The 26,169-nt window shown below is 43.8% G+C and overlaps 1 protein-coding gene across 1 annotated transcript in view; it reads right to left on the bottom strand.

The window, feature by feature from the left end:
* Positions 1-23,704, bottom strand: part of MPDZ (multiple PDZ domain crumbs cell polarity complex component) — a 183,624-nt gene extending 159,920 nt beyond the window's left edge. Inside the window, exon 1 of the mRNA XM_054727012.1 lies at positions 23,560-23,704. The gene's annotated coding sequence lies outside the window, so the exon portion shown is untranslated. The remainder of the gene's footprint in view (positions 1-23,559) is intronic.
* Between the last annotated feature and the right edge of the window lie 2,465 nt (positions 23,705-26,169).

Here is a 26,169-nt window from a genome sequence, read left to right as displayed (position 1 = left end):
GATTCCTCGGGCTAAAGTCCTAAAACAGCGATTTCCAACCTTTTTTTTTTTTTTAATCTCATGGCACACATAAACTAATTACTAAAATTCTACAGCACTAAAATAAAATATTTTATATTTTTTGCTGATCTGACAAAAAAAAAAAAACTAGGTATAATTTTGATTCATTCATACCAAACAGCTATTGTTGTGTTGGCTGTTGTCATTTTTTTTTTTTTTTTTTTTTTTTTTTTTACAATCTAAGGGAAAAGAGCTCAGTGCCATGACTAAATAGTCAGTATTGAGTGTTTCTAAAATTCTTGCATCACACCGGATGAAAATCACTCTCCTCAAGTGTACTGAACAGGAACCACTTTTCTAATCCAGACAAACCTGTGGAAATGGGAGGTGGGAAGGTAGAACAAAATATTATAACCTTGTTGCTTCAACTTATTTCCCCACCCAACTACCTCACATTCATGCCCTTCACCAAAGATCACTTCCTAGGGCTTTTCCCCATAGCTTTTAAAGTAACTCTACTAACCCCCTCCCCATTTCCCTATTATTGCTCCAAATTGTTTCTCCCATTCTGGAATCTTTTCTACAAAAATTATGAAGAGAGCCGTCTGTCATGTCGCCTACTTAGTATCAACCGAGCTGTAAGAACTACACATAATTAGATATTTTTATCCTTCCCCATCAATCAGTGCCTCCTAAATTCAGTTTGTGCCTTTCATAATTTCCCTTTGCTGAATTTGGACAGGAATAAAGATCAAGTTTCAAACCTTACTTCGAAAAAGACAGGCTCAAATTTCTGACAGGAAATCCTCTGGGAAGAAAACAGCATATTGGAGTGACATCTAGCGTGGCTCTTTCTTTCCTGTACCATGCCTGTGGGGACCAGTGGTCTGCACCCCCAGTGGGTTTAGTTAGCTCTTTGCTCTGAGAAGCACCACACGTGTACTGAGAAGGGCTCATGAATGATCTCTCTCTCTCTCTCTCTCTCTCTCTCTCTCTCTCTCTCTCTCTCTCCCCCCCCCCTCCCCCAATAATTTTCATGGAGAAATTTAGAACTCTTAAATTCATCCAGAAGAAGTCATTTCAAATTTATCTGAAATTATTAATGCTTAATAAAGTATTAATGCTTAACAAATTGTTAATGCTTAATAATTTCAAACTTCTTATCTGAAGACATAAAATTTTGTGAGCTTTTACTCATTGTGAAGCATAACTTGCTAACACGACATTTCACAGATGTGGCAATACAAGGTCGAAGAGATGACTAACTTTCTCAAGGTCACGTAATTTGGGCATTTTATTAAGCAACCATATTTCTGCAGCCATTATTATGTGGGGGTACTGAAAGTCTATGTAATAAAACATCAACAAGTATCTGAACGTTTCAGCCAAAAATAATCTAATTCAGCTCCAAGAAAATTTGCAGGCAGAGAATAAAGAAGAAATTATACACTTAAAAGCCTTACTCAATCAGATTGGGTGTGTATCCTGAGTAGATTCCCTAAGTAATAAACTGTTTAAATTTCCATGCCACTTCGCTGATTAAAAACAAACAAATAAGAACCAACAACAACTTTATTCCTCAGTTACAAATTTATCACCAAATACTCCCTTCAAGAGGTAACAGTTTTCAAATATATATTCACCCTTGGATGTCTAAAATGTAGGCCTGGTTGGAACACAAATGGAAGCAGTCATTTATTTGACACTTTTACAAACTGCTATTCAATAACAACTAATGATAACACTGCATTTAAGAATTGATTGCTATTGCATCTACTGTAATAATGACTTCTCCAGAGTATAAAATAGTTTCTGTGAGATTTTTAGACAATCAACCACCATTCATTTTATTGTTTGAAAAAGCTTTCATATCTCCTTAAACAGAGCAGGTGGTTTGCACACATGCATTTCCCTGCAACCTAACAACAGCTTTGTATTAGCTACACCCAATTTCAAGTGAGAATATTGAGGCTCAGAGAGATAAAGTGTTTTCCCTTACATTCAAGAAGCTTGTAACAGAGCGAACGTTTAAAGCCTACCCAATTCTGACCACATCAAAGCAAGTCCCCCTCTGAGGCCCGATAGTCCGATCGATGCCTCCTTGCTTCTGGTTCTGTTCTTATTCCTCAGTCTATGTTGTTCATCATTTCCCCTATATGAGCGAGATCATATGTCACTAGATATATACTTATGAGAACTGAATGTGAGACGAGCAATAATAGTTATGCTGACAGGCAGATGGATCAGTCTGTAGTGAGTTTCTTTCTGGACCAACAGTTCTTTTGAGACCCAATTTCAATGTCCACCAGTTCCTTATGTGTACATGTCAGCACTGACCCCTCAGCTCTGGATGGTGGACAAATGGTGGTAACGGAGGTCCGACTCCCTCTGGTTTGGTCTCGGCCGGACCCAGGGGCACGGCTTCACCCGGACTAAGGGGCACGTGGCCCCACCCGGATCCAGGGACACATGGTCTCACCCGGACCCAGGGACGCTTGGGCTCTCCCAGACCCAGGGGCACGTGGCCTCATCTGGGCCTAGGTGTACGAGGCCTCACCCTGATCCAGGGACACATGGTCTCGCCCGGACCCAGGGGTGCGTGGCCTCTCTCAGACCCAGGGGCACGTGGCCTCACCTGGACCTAGGTGCACGAGGCCTCACCCGGATCCAGGGACACATGGTCTCACCCGGACCCAGGTGCGCTTGGCCTCCCCCAGACCCAGGGGCACGTGGCCTCACCCGGGCCTAGGTGCATGAGGCCTCACCCGGATCTAGGGACACATGGTCTCACCCGGACCCAGGGACGCTTGGCCTCTCCCAGACCCAGGGGCACGTGGCCTCACCCGGGCCTAGGTGCACGAGGCCTCACCCAGATCCAGGGACACATGGTCTCACCCGGACCCAGGGACACTTGGCCTCCCCCAGCCCCAGGGGCACGTGGCCTCACCCGGGCGTGCATGCATATGAGCCTATCCAACGGTTAAGTTCAACAGGGGGTTGGGGCATGCGTGGGGAGGGGGGGGATGGGAATGGGGGGATGAGGACAAATATGTGACACCTTAATCAATAAAGAAATTAAAAAAAAAAAAAAAAAGCAAGTCCCTTCCACCAAATAGCTCTAGGCTCTAATAATAATATTAAAGAAAAGCAAGCTCTGGTTGGTTTGCTAAGTGGTTAGAGCATCAGCCAATGGGACGAAGGGTCAAGGGTTCAATTCCCAGTCAAGACCAAGCATGTGCTGTGCAGAAGGCCTGCAATTGATGTATCTCTCTCACATCGATGTTTCTCTCTTTCTTTTTCTCTCTCCCTCCCTCTCTCTTTCTCAGTCTCCTTCCTCCCTTCCACTTTCTCTAGAAATCAATGGAAAAAAATATCTTCCTGTGAGGATTTAAAAAAAAAAACCACACCAAAAGAGCAAAAAGGTATTTACTACCTTCAGATTAACTAGTCCTGGGCAGCTATGCTTTCACAGTTCCCAGACTGCTTTATAAAATGCTCTTAAAAGAGCACACCACCAGATTTTGGCAAGCACCAAACCCTGCTGGAGCAAACTCCACTTAATGGGGTCAGCCTCACAGAGCCTGTCATACACTGTGTTTGGGTCAATCCTCATAGTTCACCTTTCCCCTCTGCTCCAACCCGTTTCCCTTACTCCCTCACAGGTGCTATTCTCAGAGCACCCTCAATAAAATTCCTGCAAGCATATCTCCTTCAAAGAACCTGTTTCCTAAAGGACTTACTATGGCATGATAAATTATTTGCAAATGCATGGCTTCCCCACTGAGGGAGCATTACATCTCCATCCCTGCTGATGTCAGGCTGGGCCATGTCACTTTAGCACAGCAAGGTGAGAAGTGACAAATGGCACTTGCCAGCAGAAGCTTTAAGAGCCCTTAAGTAGTGCTTCTACCATCTTTGTCTTCCCTCTGCCTGTCACAGAGCATTTAGGAAGGGCCCTTCGGCCTGGGCTCAGCCATGAAGAGGATACTGAGCTGAGGCAGAGGTGGCCCACAGTTAACATGTCATGTGACTGAGAAGGAATGTTGCTTCAAGCCACGAAGATTTGGAGATTGACAGTGCAATATAGCAGTCCAAGTGGGGTGATAGAAAGAGATCCAAATTATAACCTCAAGTGATACTTTTAAAAATTCCCTTTCTGCTCTGGCCGGTGTAAGTCAGTTGGTTGAGTCAGTTGGTTGTTCTGTGCACCAAAAGGTCACGGGTTTGATTCTTGGTCATGGCACATACCCAGGTTTCGTGTTCAATATCCCGTTGGGGTGTGTATGGGAGGCAACCAATTTATGTTTCTCTCCCTCACTCTCCTTCTCCCTTTCTCTCTCTCTAAAATCAATAAAAACATATCCTCAAATGAGTATTTATTTTTTTTTAATTTAAAAATTCCCTTTCTCCATTTTCTCTATTCTGAACATTTCTAACATTTAGCACCTGTCCTTGAAACTCCTCTTTCCACCAATGAAATTTAACTGTCCACCAAAATGTAACTTCAATTCTCTATACCGACCTGAGTGAAACAATATTAAGAAATGAGGTCACGCCTGACCGGTGTGGCTCACTGGTTGAGCTTCGACCTATGAAACAGGAGGTCATGGTGCCATTCTCGGTCAGGGCATATGCCCCAGTTTCAGGCTTGATCTCCAGTGCAGGAGCCAAGCAATTAATGATTCTCTCTCATAATTTATGTTTCTATCTCTCTCTCCTTCTCCCCTCCTCTCTGAAATCAATAAAAACATTTTTTTAAAAAATGAAATTTGGTCATTACCTAAAATTAGCAGGATACAAAATTAATATTCAGAAATTAGTGGAATTTTCATAAACCAAAAATGAACTATCAGAAAGAGAAATTAAGAAAACAATCCCATTTACTATTGCAATAAAAAATAAGGTACCTTGGAATAAATTTAACCAAGAAGGTAAAAGGTCTGTACTCAAAATATTATAGGACACTGAGGGAAGAAATTGAGGAAGACACAAATGAGGGAAAGCATATACTGTGTTCATGGAGTGAAAAAATTAATATCATTAAAATATTCATACTACCCAAAGCAATCTATAGATTTAATGCAATTCCTTCTGAAATACCAATAACATATTTCACAGATTTAGAAAAAAAAAATTCCAAAAACTTATGTAAAAAAAACAAAAAAACACACACACCTAACAACACCAAATAGCCTCAGCAAGTTTAAGAAAGAACAACAAAGTTGGAGGTATCACAATATCGAATATCAAACTATACCACAAAGCCATTATATTCAAAATAGTCTGGTACTGCATAAGAACGGCATGTAGATCAATAAAACAGAACAGAGAGCCTAGAAATAAGCCCACGCCTTTATGGTCAATCAATATTTGACAAAGGAGGCAAGAGCATACAATGGAGTATAGACAGTTTCTTCAATAAATGCTGTTGTAAGAATTGGACAGGTACAGGCAAGAAAAGAAACTAGACCATCAACTTACACCATACACAAGAATAAACTCAAAATGGATAAAAGACTTAAATGTAAGTCTTGAAACCATAATCATTCTAAAAGGAAATATAGGCAGCAAAATCTCAGACATCTCTCTTAGCAATATTTTTGCTGATATATCTCCTCGGGCAAGGGAAACAAAAGAAAAAATTAACAAATGGGACTACATCAAACTAAAAAGCTTTTGCACAGCAAAAGAAACCACCAACAAAATAAAAAGGAAGCCCACTGAATGGGGGAACATATTTGCCAATGATACATCTGATAAGGGGTTAAGTTCCAAAATATATAAAGAAGTCAACACCAAGAAGACAAACAGTCCAATTAAAAAATGGGCAAAGGATCTGAAGAGACACTTCTCCAAAGAGGACACACAGATGGCCACAGATATATGAAAAGATACTCAACTTCACTAATCATCAGAGAGATGCAAAGTAGGTACCATCTCACTCCTGACAGAATGATTATCATCAATAAATCAATAAGCAAGTGCTAGCGAGGATGTGGAGAAAAGGAAACCCTCGTGCACTGCTGGTGGGAATGCAGACTGGTGCAGCCACTGTGGAGAACATATGGAGTTTCTAAAAAATTAAAAATGGAACTGCATTTTGATCCAGCGATCCCACTTCTGGGAATATATCCTAAGAATCTCGAAACACTGATGTGAAAAAAATATATGCACCCCTACTCACTACAATGTTACTTACAATAGTCAAGATCTGGAAACAGCCTAAATGCCCATCAGTATGTGAGTGGATGGAAAAGTTGTGGTACATTTAATCAATGGAATACTATTCAGTCATAAGAAAGGAATTCTTATATTTTGCAACAGCATGGATGGACCTGGAGATTATTATGCTAAGTGAAATAAGCCAATCAGAGAAAGACAAATATCATATGATTTCACTTATATGTGGAATCTAATGAACAAAATAAACTGATGAACAAAATAGACACAAAGGCATGGATGCATGGAACAGACTGACAACTGTCAGAGGGGAGGGCGGTGTGGGAACTTGATGAAAGGAAGTGAAGAGATTAGCCAAAGACATATACATAACACACAGACATAGACAACAGTGTGGTGATAGTCAAAGGGAAAGGAGGGCGGGGGTAGGTGGAGGTGGGCAAAGGGAGGGAAAATGGGGAAGGAAAGTAACTTTGCTTGGGACCAGAGGCATACGATGCAGTGTGCAGATGATGTCTGAGTTGTACACTTGAAACCAGTATGGCTTTGCAAACCAATGAAACCCCAATAACTTCTATTAAAAAAAAACACACACACAAGAAATGAGGTCACTGCCTGGGTCCTCTATCCCAAGCGCCACCTCAGACACTAGCAGTGACCTCACTTCCTGGCGATGGACCCCAATAGAACTTGGAACCCTGGTAACAGGCAGCCACATTCTATAACATCCCTACCCAGAGACACTGGAGAGGACACCATGTTTTCATGTTGTCTGCCAGTGTCCTGAGGCCTAGGTCTCAAAAGAGGCAGCAATGACCAGCACGGGTTCTGAACTCAGCCCAGACGCCTGTGGCCCTTTTCAAGGTGGGACCCAGAGGTAACACAGGGAGACCCAGGGAGATTTTGTTCGGGCCAGGCTACCACTCTGATCCCACCTGAACAACCCTATGTCCCCCCCTGCATGTGTGCATGGAGTGGGGGAAGGTTGGGGAAGGGGGTGTAAAAGGGAGATTCATGTGGGGAGGGTCTACCCAGAGCAGGAACAGGTTGAGGGCAGGTCAGATGCGGGTGGACCAGTCATGTCCACACCCCAGGTCAAGGCTGGCTGGGTGGATAGGAAGTGTGGGCAGTGCCCTTTGCCGGTTGTCTATCCTAAGCCTTGGAGATGAATCTCATTTGCCCTGGGAGGAGGTCTGTACAGACACAGGGCTGGGCCTGACCTAGGAGCAGAGGGTCCAGTGGGCAGAAGCAGCACTGAGTAGGGCTTGAGGCCTCCTGACCCACTGCTGATCACTGTCATTGCAGAGCTCAACCTAGGACATGGAGGAGCATCAACTGGTCTATGAAGACCCCCAACCTGTCTCCACCAGTGAGAGGCAAGTGAGCCACACAACCAAGAGCCAGAGCAGGCCCAAAGTGAGTGTGGCCACTGGTGGGGCGGGGGGTAAGGGGGGGGATCATCTTGGGAACCAGTGCCCATGGATGGCTCGAGGACTCCTTCCATGAAGCCATCCAGTTTCCCAAGGCAGCTCACGATTTCCAAATCCAACCTAGAGACCTGTGCCCATGTTAATCAAACCAGGCAAGATGACCTAGAGTCCAAGGAGGCAGAGACCAATGGTGAGAAGGTTGGGGTGGGATGGGGGATGGAAGTCCATGCGAGCTTATGGGGAAGCATTGGTGCCAGACATACAGGGAGCACCCCAGAGACTGGCCAGGAGCAAAGACCGGCCTCAGACCACCCATCTGCTGGACCGCGGGCGGGGAGGACGTCCTGTGGTGGGTCCCGGGCTGTGGCTGTACTGTGTTTAGGAGGCACATGGAAATGCAGGCATATGGGTGATCTTTTCTCTTCTCGAAATGTTTCTCCTCGTCAGAGCCCAGGAGGCAGAGCAGACTCCTGTTTAACACTTGCTGTCCAGTCCCAGGAGCCTGATTCAGGGGTAGAGCTGGAGGGGTGTCACCTCAGTGGTCCTGCCACCTCCAGCAGCCCCTCCAGCTGCAGTTCTGGAGCTGGGGCCAGCCTGTGCAGCATCCTCCAGACATGACTGAGGACCCTCCACCCCTGGCAGAAGAATGCTCTCTGGAACCTGCCCTCCTGGTCCCTGCCACAGAGGAGCAGCAGCCTGTGGAAAACGCATCAGGGCCGGCTGGAAAATATTCCTCACAACCCAAGGCCAGAGAGAGGTGCCACATCCCTGTGGTGCAGAAAACGCTGGAAAGTCGGTGTTTCTAAAGGGACACAGGGCAAACACATGCATTTCCAATGAGAGGCAGGGCACACACCAGTACATGTCAGAGATGCCCCCCTTCCCTGATGGGGACACACCCACGGTCAACACTGGGGGGGGGGGAGAGCACTGTCACCTTCAGACTGGCAGGCTTCTGGTCTGGTGGGGACCAGCCCTGGGGACATTGTGAGGCAGCAGGGGCCCCAGCAGATCCCCTGGGGACAAGGGGAAAGGCCCCTCCTCTGGGAGAACAGTGTGCAGGACCTGCCAACGTCCCACAGGTGCACACCTGCACCTGGCAGGGCTCCCCCAGGAGGTTACCCCACAGAAACTCTTGCACAATTGTTCAGAGATGTATTTTTCAGACTACCCATCAGAGCATTGATGAAATAGCCTTCGGAATTGGAAAAACCACTAACGTCCATGGAAAGGGGATGGGATCCACCAATCCTGGTCCACATGGATGAGGGAAGCTGAGCAGCTACTAAAGTGGGTGCAGGAATCTCTACATGCCTGAAGATAAAGACCTCATGGGTCCTCTCATGTGAGACACGTGGACCCACTGTCTGCATCCAGAATCCTACCTGTTAGACCCCATAGATGTGATGTCAACAGGCAAAATCGCATATGTGAGAATGAATCTGCCTGTGACAGAAACAAACAGAATGAGAGAGGCAGAGCCTGAGAGATAGCCATCAAGCCACTTATTATGGTCACCTCTGTGGTGGGACTTGCAAATCTCTTATCGTCTCTTTGAGGTGATGTCTAAAATTTTTATAATGCATGTATGACTTTGATAGTTTTAAAAATATTAAATTCATACATTCAATATTATCAACTTATCACTCATCTATGAAGTGAAGTACATTATATAGTTTTCAATTTTTAAAGAATTTATGACAAAAAAATAAAGGTTTATTATACTACAATAGTCAATTATAAGGTAATTCAGAATCCAGTAAAGAACTAAGTGCTTCCAGGGAGGAGAGCATACAAAAGCCATTGCTATCATCATTTTGACTTCTATTAATCTCTGGACACTAATATCTCTGTTTTGCCGTTTCCAATTTGCTATCAGATTAACCATGTTTATTAAATAAGTAACCCCTTAAAACACATAAAATCCAATCATTTCTGGACTGGGACTTACTTGTAAATTGCACCATGTTTTCCCTACGCTGTAAGTAAAGCATGTGGCTTTAGGACATCTCCTTTCCCATGTCCTACAACACTTTTTGTTCTACTGAGGAACTTCAAAATCACCCCCTACAATACTTAAAGAGGTAGAAATGAAGTCAATAACTGCAAACTCCAAAATTCAGTTTGCCAAAGAACTGACACTTATTTAAAAGTGTTATCTACCAGAAAAGACAGATGGGGAGGGAATAAGTTTGCTGTACAGCAAGACCCAGATAAACATATAGGGGAGGAAAGGAAAAAGAAATAATGAGGTGAGGAAGAAAAGGAGAGAAGAGATAGAAAGATGGAGTGGCAGCAAGATAACTTAGAAAGCACTCAGAAAATTCCTTAGCATTCACCAGGCTACCAGGCGCTCGAGCAGGGTGTCAGCCGAGGTTACAGACGCACAGGAAGGACTGAATCATTTCCCACCCAAGTGAAATCTGATCTTGCTCAGAAAATGAGAAATGCTGTTGAAGCTCTGGGCATTATTATTAACAACAGTATTAGCAACAGAATGGCTAACCATGGTTTCCTAACTTTAAAAAAATCAATAGCCGCCCTGCCCCTGTGGCTCAGTGGGTGAGCTTAAACTCAGGAACCAAGAGGTCACATGCCTAGGTTCCAGGCTTGATCACCAGTGGGGGGTGTTCAGGAGGAGCTGATTGATGATGTTCCTCTCTCATGGATGTTTCTATTTCTCTGTCCTTCTCCCTTCCTCTCTAATAATCAATGAAAAACATATTTTTTAAAAAGAAAACCAACAGCCAAAAAAATGACATAAATATGCTATTTCTATAACATATTAAAAAAAACCCACTGTATTACTTCCGCAAGTTTTAACTAAGCACTTACATTTCCCTAGGCATGGGGCACAGGATCCTTCCACACTCATTTTAATAAACATGCACTTTTAATCTAATTTTGAATTCACAATTTTGTTACCTTTTATGTAAGAGGACCATCCCAAATTCTATAAACTCCACCCGCTCCAGAGCTGTATCTATATCTGAAGCATATGGCAAAAGCAGAATAAGGACAGCACCTAACTTCTGAGTTCTCGACTTAGTGGAAAACAGTAATTACACTGCAACATGAGCACTAAATTCTGTGCGAGGACAGAGGAATCCGAAGCTGGCACCATGAGGCAGAAAGAATTTGGAGGAAATGTGACACGTGAATCTTCCTGACGGATGAACAATCAGAACGATGAATAGTAAAAGCATCTCTTGCTAAGGGAAGGCTGTCTGCTAAGGCGATGAAATCGTAACGAACACAGAGAATTTAATGACCGTGGTTCTATAGTACTGGGCCAGTGGTCGGCAAACTCATTAGTCAACAGAGCCAAATATCACCAGTACAACGATTGAAATTTCTTTTGAGAGCCAAGTTTTTTAAACTTAAACTTCTTCTACCGCCACTTCTTCAAAATAGACTCGCCCAGGCCGTGGTATTTTGTGGAAGAGCCACACTCAAGGGGCCAAAGAGCCGCATGTGGCTCGCGAGCCGCAGTTTGCCGACCACGGTACGAGGCCACCAAACTAGACAGGAGCTAGAAAAGCAATGTTTCCATAGTCTCCTTGGGACTTTGCCCTGCAGGCAGGCACAGCGAGGAGGTACAATGGGGAGTGGAGGAGAGATTACTAAAATTTATTTTCTGGAAAAACAATTCTGGCCAAAGGACAAATAGTTCACCAAAGAGAGAAAAGAACTAGGTGATAATACAACCACATGTTAGACTGTTAAAACAGCCCTATCAAAGATAAGGCAAGCTTAGCATAAGGCAGTGGCAAGGAAAAAGAAAGGAGATACACTCATTAGAGGGAATAAAAAGATTCAAGGACCACTAGAAGTATGTTGGGGGCAGGTGGAATGAGTGAGAGACAGCAACAGAGATCAACTCTCAAAGTTTTTAATCTGGGAAACTAGAAACATTGGGACATCCTTACGTTAAAGAAAAACTGCAGAAATAGGAATGTCATCTGTTTTTAGAGGGAGGAGTGGAAATGTATTCCTTTCCGACATATTGATCTAGAAATACCTCTGTAAAATAGGAATTACCAGAATTTAAGTGCCACGAGGACAGTGATTTTTGTTGTTTTGTTGGTGGTGGTTCTTTTGTTTTTTTTTTCCTCACAAGGTTATATCCCCAGAACCAGTAATATGGTCTGGCCCAGAGTAGACACTTGATAAATATTTGTTGAAAGAGTGAGTGAATCAATTATATCTGTGAATCTAAGGCGAAAAGAATTCAGAAATAGAAAAGAAGGAAATCACTAGCCTCCTGGTATTGCTGAAGTTAAAGCAGATTTGATTTATCAGTAAGAAGTCGTAGAGATTAACAAGAGGGGAGAACGGAGGGAGGATGGAACACTGGTCAACATGAACATTAAAAATATATATTATATTTTAGAATTATCTCAGTGGTAGAATCAATAAGAAATAAAGACCCTTCATGCTTGATCACACTAAATATCACACTCACAAGCACTCAAAATACTAGGCCAGGAGTCGTGTTTATTTAGCTGATACTAAATAAGGCTTACTTGACATCACTTTGCTTCCTATACCAACATGAAAACAAATTACTTATGGAAAATAACCTTAATAAGGTCAAATCCTACCTTATAATAGAGAAACATGCAAATTGACCACACCTCCACTATGTCCATGATTGGGCCTGCGAGAAGCTGGGGGCGGGACTCCGGGTGGCCTATCCGGCCGTTGAGAAGACCAAGATGGCGGCGCCCAATCCTCTTAGTTCCGGGGGTCCCGGGGGTCCCGGGCGGCGATCGCTGAGCATGTCCGGGCCGAGCCGGGCGCACCCGGGGTCCCCAGCAGCGATCGCCACCCGGGGGGCCGTGTCAGGGCTGAGCCGGGCACTCCTGGGGGTCCCGGGCGGCAATCACCACCCGGAGGGCGGGGGGCGTGTCCGGGCCGAGTCGGGCGCTCCCGGGGTCCCTGGGAACATTGCAGGCATGTGGTTGCTGAGACCCAGACCAGGCCTCTGGCCACAGATTCATAGCTTTGGGGAGACCTAGGGCAGGGATCTGCCTCATCTGTAGAGAGACAGAGGTTCTGCAGTGCCCCCAAGATGTGGGTGGGCCCAGCCAGGGATCAAGGGGCATGGAAGGACTCCTGGCAGAGGGGCAAGGACCCTCACCCCTGAGGCGGGGGTTGAGGGGTGGAGCCACCTCAGTGAAGGGGTGCTGCACTGCAGGGTACTGGACTGACTGACGTGATTCAGAGAAGCTTCCAGTGCTAATGGGCCTCGCTCAGGCGGCCTTCACACTTCAGAGGCAGTGACTACTGCTCCTGCCTTCACCCAAAAGCAAGCTCGCTACACCCTGCCCCATAGCAGAGCATGCCTAGACAGTGAGTGGGAAGCCTTCCACCTGCTTCGGAGAAGGGGGGCAGTAAAGAATGGGGGGAGAGGAAAGAATGTAGAGCATCCGCAATGAAGAGGTGCTTGAGAAAGAGGCTCTGAAGCCTGACTGGAAGGTTTGTTCTGTTTGCTGGGCCGCTGCCCCTTAGGAAGCGCAAAGAGCATGGCTCTGAGGGCTTCCTGTGTGCTCTGAGAGCTTCCTGAGTCAAGTTCCACAGCCAACTGGAATTGGCCTCAGTTTCCTGGTCTGTAAAATGGATGAAGCGTGTCCCAGTGCCTTCACTGAGCTTTGATGGCCAATTGAGATACTATATAAAGAAAATGAGGGAAGAAGTGAGAAAGAAAAGGAAGGACAAAAAACACAAAAGAAAGATTGAAAGGAACCTGTAAACCCATTGTCACTTAAATAGGGAATATAGTCAGTAGTGTTGTAATGATGGTATGATGCCAGGTGGGTACTAGAAATATCGGGGAACAGTTTGTAAAGTATATGATTGTCTAACCACTATTCTGTAACTAATATAAAACCTGAAACCAATACAAAATAATGTTGAATGTAAAGAAATGAAAATTGGAGTGAAATTTTTATAAATTTCAAAGTTTAAATAAAAGCTGTAAAGGAAGGAAGGGGAGAATAAAAAGTGTTTTTCATTTTGCCACTTCATTAAAAAGACAGTTGTCTTTATGTGGTGCTTTTATACTTTTCTAAGTCATTATCTCATTTTAATTTCCGGGCAACTTAAAGACAAGATAAGTATTCCCTCCACTATTCAAAGAAAGGAAATCTTGGTGTCTGGTCCTAATGATTCAATCGTCAAGCCCTTATTGTAAAGCAGGGTTAGTAAAATTTTCTGTGCAGGGTCATATCTATACTAATAAAAGCCTTGGGGGTGATCAGGCCAGCAGGGGAGGGTATTTGGGGCAATCAGGCCCGCAGAGGAGCAGTTAGGTGTCAATCAGGCCAGCAAGGAAGCAGTTAGGGGGCAATCAGGCAGGTAGGTGAGCGGTTAGGAGCCAGCAGTCCCAGATTGTGAGAAGGATGTCCAACTGCAGGATTAGGCCCGATTCCATAGGAATCGGGCCTAATCCTGCAGTTGGACATCCCCCGAGGGGTCCCATATTAGAGAGGGTGCAAGCTGGGCTGAGGGACACCCTCCCCAGTGCACGAATTTCGTGCACTGGGCCTCTAGTTAAATATAAGAGAAGATAAAATATCTCAAACAGACTTCACACAATTATCTGTAAGGTAAGTTAAAAATCATAGAATAAAAAAACATACCAGCAAGTTTAAAGATAAAATAAAATATCTCTCTGTATATGGAGGGGAATACTATAAAAAATATAAAACTGTCCATAATCCTCTCTTACTCACTTCCATACTCTATCAGAACCTTTGGGTAATACGCATATACTCAAGAAAAAATGTCCACAGGAATAAAATTAGTTTTCCATAATCTGTACTAAAGAATTACGAGAAAAAACCTTGTATTCCTCTGTCAGCGACGAGGTGTCACTGTCTGAATCAACTGATAATCTTGTTAGTCAGTGAGAGTCTACATTGCTGAGAATACACTGAAGCAAAAGAGGAGGGAATGGGGACATCTGTAATAGCAAACAGTAAAAATAAATAAATAAAATGTGAAATATACATGAGAAATTACAGGCCAGGTCCAACCATATGCAAACTGATGAATCTAGAGTCTAGGCCCGTGGTCGGCAAAATGCGGCTCTTTGGCCCCTGGAGTGTGGCTCTTCCACAAAATACCACGGCCCGGGCGAGTCTATTTTGAAGAAGTGGCGTTAGAAGAAGTTTAAGTTTAAAAAATTTGGCTCTCAAAAGAAATTTCAATCCTTGTACTGTTGATATTTGGCTCTGTTGACTAATGAGTTTGCTGACCACTGGTCTAGGCAAACTTATAAGTTGTTATTTTTAGGAAGAACTTGATGGTTTATTATACCTGCAATGACAATATCTGTCTCTTAATGTTATGCAATGCATTACATATTTGACTGGTGATTCTGTATTTCTGTGGTTGATTATTCTTGTAACTGAGGAGATGATAGAAGGGGAGGAGAGGAGAAGAGGAACTGGTGTATAGCTATTTTGCTGCAATAACATGAGGAATTTATTGAAATTAAAATCCTTCTTTGTCTGTTTTTGCCTGATATTCCATTTGTGTTTGTGACAAGAATGAATTCACCTGAAAGATTGGAACGAAGAGCACACATTCACAAACAGGAAACAATATAATAAAGCCTGGACCACCTTTGGTGCAAAGGCAAAGAAAAAAATAGTCAGCAAAAGGAATGACAGTTTACACAGTTTACAGCATGCTGGCAAGATTCCAAATAGTTCAGATACAAAAAATGTATATTTAAAAAAACAAATTAATTTGAACCTACCTGAACATGAGCCCTAGCATCCTAGCCATAAAAGATAAATTAGCATGGCCCAATTCAATTCCCTAATTACTGATTCACAGATAAATATAATAGGCTACACTATTTAGTTACCATATGTAATTCTATAGGACTCACTAGAGCCATCCTGGAAACTGGTATTTTCCCTCTAAAAACATTTTAAAAGGTTTTATTCTCTTTCAATAAACATGACTATTTGCTTCTCACTCATCCACTACTTAACAACATTCATTAACTGTATTTTACTATGCTACTCCAAAGACTAAATGTTAATAAGATTATAAATCAATTTTTACTTTTTTGATAATCTAGAGAGCACATCTGCCTAAAATGGTGTTGTTTATGGGTTTTGCCACTTAATTTCAATTAATTGATCAGAAAGTACAGACAGACCTATAAATGCTTAAAGTGACCCAAAAAGTCTGAATAATTTCTTCCAGAATACTGTGTTTGCACACTATACTGATTATCCCCACTTCAATTCTTACTGTTTGATGGTCTTAGTTGTAACATATACTGCATGACAATTATTTGGATAATTTAGGCACCAAATTACTCCTTTGTTAACCAATTCACTATCTGGTTGTCACATAAATTTGTCACAAGCAGTGATAGATAAGTCAATAAAAAATAAAGAAGTACCAAAAATTAGCAAGTCAGAAGCATTAGGCAAGCAGTCTGGACAGCAAAGCTTTGGCTCGCTTAGGAAACTGACCATGCTGTGCTTCTCCTCTTCACAAGATAGGATGCAAAAGCTGTGTAAAGTCTCAATACTCATGTGACTTTTTAAAAAAAAAAATCACTTGGTATCTTTAAAAATTAGAAACCTTTAAATCTCTTCATTTTACAATTACTGGTAGGTTTTTTTAAAAGTATGACTTACATAGTTTCAAAAACTTCAAGTAACATTAAATAAGGGCACTTAAATTTTATGTTTATAAATACTGTCAAACACAAAAGTCTGACACACACAGTTGAAACCAAGAACAAATACTCTACAAGACAACGTACAAAGCATAAAAGAATCCTAAACTATTTTAAATATTCCTGAATGGTATATCTATACAATGACCTAGTACTCAGCAATAAATAATAATAAGTTATTAAGACAGGCAACCTGGATAAATCCCAAAATACAGAGTAAAAGAAGTCAAACAAAAAGAACATACTGTGAGATCCCAATTATATAAAGCTCTAGAGAATGTGAACAAATCTATAGGGACAGAAAGCAAGTCAGTGTTTACTTGGTGATGGGAGGTAGGCAGAAGGGGAGGCTGGGAAGGATTACCCGGGGGCAGGAGCATAGTTTATGTCCACTGTCTTGACTGTTGGGATGGTTTCTCATAGACCAAAATTCAACCGATTGTACACTTTCAATTTATGCAGTTTACCATGTCAGTTGTAAAGTATGCAGCAATGAAACAATCCTTCCTCTGACTTGAGAAAGGGTCGAGCCTGAATGTCCTGGTTCAGCCCCAACCAATGTCCCCTGAACTTAATGGAGCTGGCTAGGGACCAGTAATCCAGGCCCAGGGGTGTTTCTTCTTTTGTTTTCCCACCTCAGAACAGATCTAAAAGTACTCTGTGACTTAGCCTGACCCAACATATAGAGTCAGCAGATTCTATCAGAACAAAGAGGCATTCTGTGCTGTACTTTTCTAAGTGGGAATAGAATATCTATTTAACTATTCCCAGCAAAACCGTGCATGTGGAAGGAAGTGGGTGGGGTGGGAGGAAAGGCAGAATTCCAACGCCACTGAATCCTAGAGTTGAGGCCTCCCTGGGTCCTACAGTGGGAAATAAATGTCTCCCAGAGGCAGACTTCACACTTTGACTAATTAAAATTAAATACTCATGGGAGGCTGGGAGAGGTGGGACATAGCGAGGGAGCACCTAACCTAAAGCTGTGTGAACTTTATCCAGTAATACCTTAGACAAACAGGACCTGCTAAGGAGGCCTAGCAACATTTAAGAAAAGCTGGGCATACCTGGTATAGATCAGATAGCATCTTTTAAGTCGTGGAAAAATTTTTTAACTTCATGATTCTATCCTCGAGGTTTTCTTCGGTCACTGATGTCCTGAGAGCACAGAATGACAGATTTCCTGACCATTTCTACATCCAGTTCCCTGATGCATGCCAGGGGCCCACTCAATTCCATAAGATAAAGCTATTCTAAGATTAACTATAGGTCCAGGTAACGAATGATTTTGAGCAGAAATCAAGATTTAAACATGCGTTCTCCACTGGTGTCCTGTGTGCCACATGGTAGTTAACCTCCTCAGAGTCAAGAGACATTGGTTCAAATAGATGCTATTAAAGAAGATACGGGTGTTTAATAATCTCAGACCCCATTTCCTCACTGAGAAAATGAGCAATCAATGAAATCTGTTGATCACCATCTCTAGTTACCCATTCGTTATATCAAAATAATTTAGCATCCTCAGTTCACAAATATGTGTTTTCTTTGGGGGAAAGGAGGTTGCACCTAGGTGATAGAATTACAGGTAAATTTTTTCCTTCTTTGAGCTAGTCTATGACTTCCACATACATATTTTTTAAATATGCTTTTTTATCATAAAAAAGTTACCAGAAGAAATAATGATCTTACATATTTTATTCTAGTTTTAAGATATAAGCACTAATGAGTAAACTATATCAAAACATATTCAAATGATCAATATGAAGTCATCAACACAATCTAAATACGTTTTTCCTCAAGATCTATCTATCTCTCTCACTCTCTCTCTTCGGTGTGTGTGTTGCTAATATTTCTGTTTTTTCCTTTCTTACAAGTGTTTCCTTTTTCATGTTCCCCTCATGCATTTATTTATATCACCTTAGATCTGGAGGTGGAGTTGTTTATAAGGAAATAACAATGAATGCTGTTTTCACAGATATAAATCAAACTAAAAGGAGGGTAAAAATATGTATTCCCTAGACCAAACAAATTTCACCACCACAGGCAAAAAAAAAGAGCAAGAACTTAAGTCTCCTTTTACCTTTTTTTTTTTTTTTTTAACTCAGCTGGCCAAATTTGGAGGAATTGTTTTAACAGTTTTAGTCTAAAGAATTGCTTTAACATTATAAATAATTATAATTTCAACACTTAAAAACATTTTCATTATTTTGTGATATAGAAAACATATTATTACTTTTAAAATCTTTTATCTTTCCAAAAATGGGAAGATTTCTGGGGAAAAAAGATTATGCCAAATATTTGCCCACAAAATATGCACAGGATATATATATACATAGTTTTTAGATTAATGTAATTTAAAGAATAAAAAATGCTGCTTAATCAGACTCCAAAACTATCATGAAAATATTTTATGGTACATTTAAAAGGAAAATTAAGGCTCTATGTACAAAAATGAATGCCAATTTCCCAGTAAACACCAGGATAAAGAAAACAAGTGGCCTCAGGCCAAAGCTAAAATACCTTGTCCTCAAATAGCAGTTCCCCTTTATTCACAAACATCAAATTACACAATAATACTTAGTTATACTACCATAACAGCCCCTACATGACCTCCCTCCCTTACCCTGAACCAGTCCATTCTTCAAGGTCTCACCAGTATACAGCCTACAGTCTATGAGAGCCTTGCCGTCTCTTTAAGAACTCTTTTCTGGGCTGACTTATGTTCCCAAATTTGTATGTTGAAATCCTAACCAGTACCTCAGAATATGATTGTATTTGGAGATAGGGTCTTTAAAGAAGTAAGGTTAGATGAGGTCACTGGGGTGGTCCCTAACCCACTATGACTGGTGCCCTCTTAAGAGATTAGGACAGAGGCATACACAGATGGGAGCCGGTGTGAAGACAGGGGAGAAGGCGGCCATCTACAAGTAGTCAGCAAGCAATCCCATGCTGATGTCTAATGTATTTGAATCCCTGTAACTTTTATTAAATGTAAAACATTTTACTCTTTTCTCTGTGTGTATTTTTCCGATTAAGATAATAAACTATAGCAGTATATTGATTTCTAGCCCAATACAATATGCCTCCGAATCCATCTATGACGATCTACTAAATGAGTAACTACCTCAGACCTTCATGGGAAATACTTCACAGGAAGGCAATGGATTACTTCACATCAGTTTCCTTTATCTAGAAGCAGTTTTTCATCTCATTCTTACTTGCCCATATGGAACTTCACTATAGTTATTCAATCTCAGTATACCAACTTTACCATACTAAATATAATTTCCCAGCTGTATTTATATGGATGCTCTCCTATGAATGACACTAATTTACAAGAGAAAAAAATAATACCTTTCTTCTCCGCAAGTATGGGGTTAATAATGTAAGTAACAATGTAACTCTATCAAACTAATGCCTACTTTAGGCAAAATGTGGTTTTCGACCAGATAGAACCGATTGGGAAATACAATCATGATAGAAGATACAGTCATTCACAGGAACCATCAAGCAGTTCTGAATCTAGGGAAGCTCTCTGCTTCTTTCCTTTGAAGTACCGGATCTGTCACTGGCAGGTGTGTTGTGTGCTCCAGCATATATGGGGACATTTCCAGTCCAACACATCAACTTTAGGAACTCTGTTATGAGCTATTTTGCGAAAGTCACAGAGTTCTTTGTGCATGTTATAAATATACAAAATGGAGCTAATCTGCAAGTCAACCTAAAAGAGTCAAGTCTATGATGTCAGACTTGGGAGGTAATCTGGAGAGAATAATCTGCCTTTAACTCAGACAGTTATCTTCCAGGTAAATTCATTTTCACATGCCAGCTTCTAAATCCCTTCATCTTAACTCTAGACCAGTGGTCGGCAAACTCATTAGTCAACAGAGCCAAGTATCAACAGTACAGTGATTGAAATTTCTTTTGAGAGCCAAAGTTTTTTAAACTTAAACTTCTTCTAACGCCACTTCTTCAAAATAGACTCGCCCAGGCCGTGGTATTGTGTGGAAGAGCCACACTCAAGGGGCCAAAGAGCCGCATGTGGCTCGCGAGCCGCAGTTTGCCGACCACGGACGGCTCCAGACAATGGGTTCCCTTCTTTATCTGTAAAGCACAGCCTCCCCGCCAGCAGCTCAAGACTAAAGTCCTGCATCAAGACAAAATTACACTCCAAGGATTTCCATGAACGTGTCCTGAGCACACCCACCTTGCTGAGACATAATAAACTCTGGAAAAAGCCTCTACTCCCTCACAGTACATGTGCAGTAAAAAGGCACCTAAAATGGAAAGACATCTTTAAGGGCCAAACAGAGCAATGTCTACATCAGGCGTCCTCAAACTACGGCCCGCGGGCCACGTGCGGGTGATTTTGCCGTTTTGTTTTTTTACTTCAAAATAAGATATGTGCAGTGTGCATAGGAATTTGTTCATAGTTTTTTGTTTGTTTTTTAAACTATAGTCCGGCCCTCCAACGGTCTGAGGGACAGTGAACTGGCCCCCTGTTTAAAAAGTTTGAGGACCCCTGGTCTACATGATAGGAATTTGGAGCACAATAAAAATTGACTGACATCTCTCTTTTCCCAAGCCACAACACAGTCAGGCCTAGGAGATAAAAGGAAGAGATGTGTTAAGGAGAGAAGAAAAACCAGAAACAAAAGAGAGGAGAAGAAATACTGCCAAGGAAAGAAAAGGAACACAACTAAGAGGTATGGTACCCATCTGATTGACCTATTAATATGTTGGAGATACATTTCATCAGTTTTTTCATCAGTTTTTTGTGAGTTTTAGCAAGTGAGGTAGAAAGGAGGAGTAGGGAAGAGTTCACACTAGCTTTGCCTTGCCCTGTGAAAAGAACCCATGACATGCTGTAAGCCCTTGCTCTCTTTACCTAAAGAAACACAACGATAGTCCTCAAACCTACTCAGGTAACAGAACAGTTAGAAGTTACTAGAACTCACTGCAGAACGCCTTGAAATATGGCCATCTATATTAAAGTTAAAATATGTAAATACACAATTTCTGCTCATCAGAAACTCCAGTTTATCCTAGATTCCAACAGAGAAAGATACCAAAAAGTTGAGAATGAAACTTGGAAATGAGAAAATCCAACACAATGATTTATAATTAGTCTATTTTGGAGGAGGGGGGAAGTCTGCCAGTTCAAGGGGCACCAGAAACAGCGGCAATAAAATTAAACAATGCACCTATCACAAAAGGGAGTATTTCAACAATACTTTTCCTTACAGAGTAACAGTACGTATTTCAGACTCTGAAGGCTATACACCTCTGTCTCTGCTATGCAACCACTCAGCTCTGCCACTAGCTGTGAAAGCAGCCATGCACAGCAAGGAGACACCGACAAGAGGATCAAGTGCGGCTGTGCTCCAACCAAACTTAAATATGGACACAAATTTGATTTTCATATAATTTTCACATGAGAAATAGTCTTTTGATTTTGTCTTTCAACCACTTAAAAGTGTACAAACCATCCCTAGCTCCTAAACCTTAGGGACAAAAACCACTCCAGTGGGCCAATTTGGCCTATGGCCCTTAAATCTACAGACCCTCTGCTTTTTTTTTGTTTGAACCTAATGTGAAGTCTGGGCAGGGACAGAGCCCAGTTTAGACAGAAACGCGCATTTGTGAAGTACTCCATTAGGAGCAGCATATCTAGGCATCCCAGACAAGATTAAGCCCTCTCCACCCCGCCCTCAGGCAAGGCACAGGTGCATCCATCCAGCGCTCTGCACTGTATTAGAAGTTCAAGCCAAGGAACTTTAAGTTTTGTTGGGTTTTTAAATACAAGTGTTTACTTAAATTCTACCAGGCACTAAATGCATATATTACAAACGTAGATGATTCAACCCTAAAAAAAAAAAAAAAAAGTTCATTATAAACACCTGCACCCAAGTTCTACATGTAAAAACTCCCAAGCCCCAAACCATCACCTGGTTAGTTTCTCAGATCAGGTGTTCTGTATTCTGTAAAATGTATCCTAAATGAGTAATGTCTACCCAAACACTGAAGGATGTTTATACCACAGCTGTCCATCAAAGCTGGATGACAGGCCACTTTTCACATCCTTCCCCTCTCCCATCAAAGCAACGCGGAGGGGTTTCCTTCTGGCCTGGCAAAGCCATGGTCATCTTACCTGATGATACCCGTGAAACCCTAGTCGCCACCCGAACCCTCCCCTCCCCCCCCCCCAGGCACACAGCGCCCCCGCCCGGGTTCCTCCCAAGCAGAGCAGCTTCAGCAGCCCCACCCGCGGGGATGCACCGAGCTGTCTCACGGTCCCAACCCGCCTCTACCCCTGCACAGCGGAGGCCACCTCCCGCCTTCGCAGCCCGCCCCCCCCCCCTTCTCTGCAGTACCCCCCTCTTCTCTGCAGTCCCAGCTTCCATTTCCAAGTGATCTGCAGGAAATCAACTGGCCTTTGTGCCTCTGCAAAGGACGCCAGCCACAACTTACACCATCACCACCGCCTACACTCACGCAACTCCCCAAGACACAAAGCGGCTCCCTAACCGCGCTTCCCAGGGAGCATCCGGCATCCCGGGTCTGCGAAATCGCAGATAAGAGCAGCCTCCGCCTCCCCCTCCCCCCAACACGCCGGGGACGGGGTAGGGGGGTCGGGGAGAGGAAGATGTGAAGCAAAACGCTGGTACCAACGTGGGCAGCAGACGAAAAGCCACAGACGCCAAGGGGCGGGGGTACCAATGAGCGGCGCGGTCTGGGTCCCCCGCCGGCGGGGCGTGAGACCCCAGTGCGGGGACATTTCCCCCACCCCCTAGCCACCCCGCACGGCCCGGCACCGCACAACGGTGGACAGGGCGTTCAGCCTGGAGAGCAACAGCAGCGGAGAGCAACAGGCTCCTGCGACCGGCCCGCGCGCCAGGCCCGGGTCCCCCCTTCTTGGCACTGTGCCCCTCCAGGCGAAGGAAAAGAAAAAACTTTCAAACCACTTAAAGCCCAAACAAGCGGGTGGGGGAGGGAGGAATGAGGGCCCTGGGGCTGTGGTTCGGGGGCCAGGAGCAGAGGAAAGAAACTTCCAGACCTCATCCTTTTAAAGGGCCAAGGGAGCAGCGGCTTCCCGGGCCTCGCGGGGTGGGGCTAGCGCAGCCCCCCCCTCCCCGCCCGCCCCGCGCCCGGAGCCCGCGGAACCCGCGCACCCCCGCCCGGCGCGCGCACCAGGCGCGGGCGCGCGCTCCGCCCTCGCGGCCCCATCCCGGCGCCGCTTACCCGGCTCGCGGCGGCCGCCCCCGGCGGGGAAGCAGAGGGGCGGAGGGCTGGGGAGCCGGGTCGCCGAGGACGCCGAGTGCCTCGCCTCGCCCACGTCCTCCCTCTTCCGAAGTAACGGCCCGGGGAGGAGCTTCGATAAACGCGCAGACACAGTCACGCGCGACCGGGAAACTTAATCCCGCCGCCCGCCGGGGCCCCGCGCCAGCCGCGCCGCGCCGCGCCCCCTCCCCCAGCGCGCGCCGCACTTGCGCCGAGCGAGGCTGCGGAGGCGGCGGCGGCGGCGGCGGCGACTGCGGTGGCGGCGGGGCCCCGGCGGCTCGGGCTGCGTGACGCCCGCGGTCGGCGGGGCGGGCGCGCCGCGGCCAATCAGGGGGCGCGGCCCGGCCCGCGGTCCCGAGTTTTAAAGCAGCTCCCGGGCTCTGGGCCTGGAAGGTGGGGAACGGGCCCTGCGAGGTGGCCAGGGGAGACCCGGGCGCGCGGTGAAATCTGAGTGTCAGATAGAGAGGGATCGTTAGACACGTATGGCCCACGTAATGTTTGGGACATACTTATAGGAAACATATTTTTCGTTGATTAACCGAAATGCGAATTTAACTGGAGTCCTGTATTTTAATTTGTAAGTCTCACAATCTGTCGGAACTGGCAACCTCTATTTCTAGTTCTAGGGACTTAAAAAAAAAGTTTTGCTATGTGGACTGTCCTGTGGATGCTTTCTGCATGGGAAGCTTATTAAAGCGGTAGGAAGGGATGAGAAGCGCTTTAATGAGGAGGCATGGGGCGAAGGGGCGCTAATAATTTCACTTTATAAGTTCCTTTTAGCAAATCAGTGTGAATTCTTAGGCATATGTTCCTATTAAAAGACAGAAACAATAAACATGGAGGGAGAGTTCAGAATTGCATGGTGCTAGGAAAAGCATTTATTTCCATTTTGTGCCACTTAAGATTTGTCTTTCCTTAAAGAGGAAATAAATGCTGATGGAGGGAGATGTGACTTGGGGTGGTGAACACACAATACGGTGTATAGATGATGTATTATAGAATTGTACACCTGAAACCTATATAATTTTATTAAACAATGTCACCCCAGTAAATTTAAATAAATAAGTACATTCTTTAAAAGGCATTAAAAAAAAGATTGTCTTTTTTAATACCCTCAATTCCTGAATCCCAGTAATCTTTTCTGTGGAAGAAAATTGCTCCCTTTCTCAATACATAAACCTGATATTAGCGTATACATCAACGAATATTCAGAAGTCCAATCCTATATAATAAAAGGGTAATATGCAAATCAACCAAACCGAGGAACAACCAGTCGCTATGATGTGCACTGACCACCAGGGGGCAGACGCTCAATGCAGGAGCTGCCCCCTGTGGTTAGTGCGCTCCCATAGGGGGAGCATCGCTCAGCCAGAAGCCAGGCTGTAGGCTGGCAAGCACAGTGGCCTGCCTCCGTGGCAGCACTAAGGATCCTGCAGGGAGTGGGCCTAAGCCATCAGTCGGACATCCCCTGAGAGCCCCTGGACTGGGAAAAAGCACAGGCAGAGCTGAGGGACCCACCCCCCTCCCCAGTGCACGGATTCTAGTTTAAAATATTTAAATATTCTTTTAGCCCAGCTGGTGTGGTTGAGTGGTTAAGCCTCAACCCATGCACCAAGAGGTCCACATTCCATTCCCTGTCAGGGCACATGCCTGGGTTGGGAGCTTGATCCCTAGTAGGGAGTGTGCAGAAGGCATCAATGGAAAATGTGATGATGTTTCTGTCTCATTCATGTTTCTATTTATCTCTCCCTCTCTCTCTCTCTCTCTCTCTCTCTCTCTCTCTCTCTCTCTCTCTCTCTCAAAAAAACAAACAGCAAAAACAACAAAAGAATTCCCTTTAATATCCTGAATAAAAGTTCTATTTTCTTTGGCAGACATGTAAATTTGTTGTTTGTCTACAAAAAAATAAGACAAAAAAAAATAGCGTTGCATTTCTCCAATATTCACCAAATATTTAAAAGGAAACACAGTTAAAAAAATATATACAAGGCTTTGGAGGGAAACTGATTTGGATATATATATATATATATATATATATATATATATATATTGATTTCAGAGAAGGAGGGAGAGGGAGAGAGATAGAAACATCAATGATGAGAGAGAATCATTGATCAGCTGCCTTCTGCAAGCCCCCTACTGGGAACTGAGCCAGCAACCCAGGCATGTGCCCTGATGAGGAATCGAACCGTAACCTCCTGGTTCATAGGTCGACACTCAACCACTGAGCCATGCTGGCCAGGGTGATTTTGGGCTTTTGACTGGATATTTTCTGAAATCTGCAAAACAGGTTGTTTGCCTGCAAATGATTGAGAGTTGAGTAATGTGAGCTCAGTACCCTGGGTGGAGACTGCCGTCAGCCCAAAGCCCCTTGTGCTTTAACAAACATGGTCAGTGTAGATTCGCCCACTGAGGAAATAAGACACTGACTAGATTTCTTCAGACTCTATGGATATTCATCTCCTCTGGGTCCTTTGCAAATGAAAGTCAAGTTCGGATGAAGGGAAAACTCATCTGAGCTTATCTTTTCCCTTGCATCTTCAACACATCTCTATCCTTTCCATCAGAATT

This window comes from Eptesicus fuscus, chromosome 15, assembly GCF_027574615.1.
Source record: "Eptesicus fuscus isolate TK198812 chromosome 15, DD_ASM_mEF_20220401, whole genome shotgun sequence".
NCBI lineage: Eukaryota > Metazoa > Chordata > Mammalia > Chiroptera > Vespertilionidae > Eptesicus > Eptesicus fuscus.
Note: the sequence above shows the minus strand (reverse complement) of the source record. Positions and strands in the feature narration are given on the sequence as shown.